Genomic DNA, 614 nt, shown 5'->3' with positions numbered 1-614 from the left:
ACTGCCCTACTGTGGTCATAGAATAGGACAAGTTGCTTATTCATATGTGGAACAATTTCCAGATTGGAATACAACTTCTTTAGTTACACATCGTCCTTAGCTGCTTCTCAAGCCGCTATGTACTTGGCTTCCCTGGTAGAATCTTCAATACTTGTTTGTTTAATACTACGCCAGACCATAACTCCTCCACCAAGTGTGAACACTGATCCAGAAGTCGATTCCCGACTGTAACGCCCTGTGTTTCGGGTACCTTTAAACAACTTGGGTCGGGATAGTTTTACTCAAGTTAAGAATATTTTTTTAAATAATATAATAGTTGTTGTAGTCTATTTCCATGAAATATTACTAGCCAAATTATAAATTGTGTGATTAAAATTCAAGATACAACTTTCGTTCTTGCACCGACAAAAAAACCCTAATCGGGTAAAAAATCTTAAAAAATAAAATGAAAAACTATGGAAAATATATTTTGGGCATAAACTACATTCATAAAAATTTAAGTTTGGTCAAAAATAATAAAACTAAGAGGAAATGAAAATTTTAGGGCATTTTGTGTTAAATGCTTAATTTTTGCCGAATTGTGAAATTTTATTCCATAAATGGACCTTAGGTTA

This window comes from Humulus lupulus, chromosome 3 (genome assembly GCF_963169125.1).
Source record: "Humulus lupulus chromosome 3, drHumLupu1.1, whole genome shotgun sequence".
Taxonomy (NCBI): domain Eukaryota; kingdom Viridiplantae; phylum Streptophyta; class Magnoliopsida; order Rosales; family Cannabaceae; genus Humulus; species Humulus lupulus.
Note: the sequence above shows the minus strand (reverse complement) of the source record.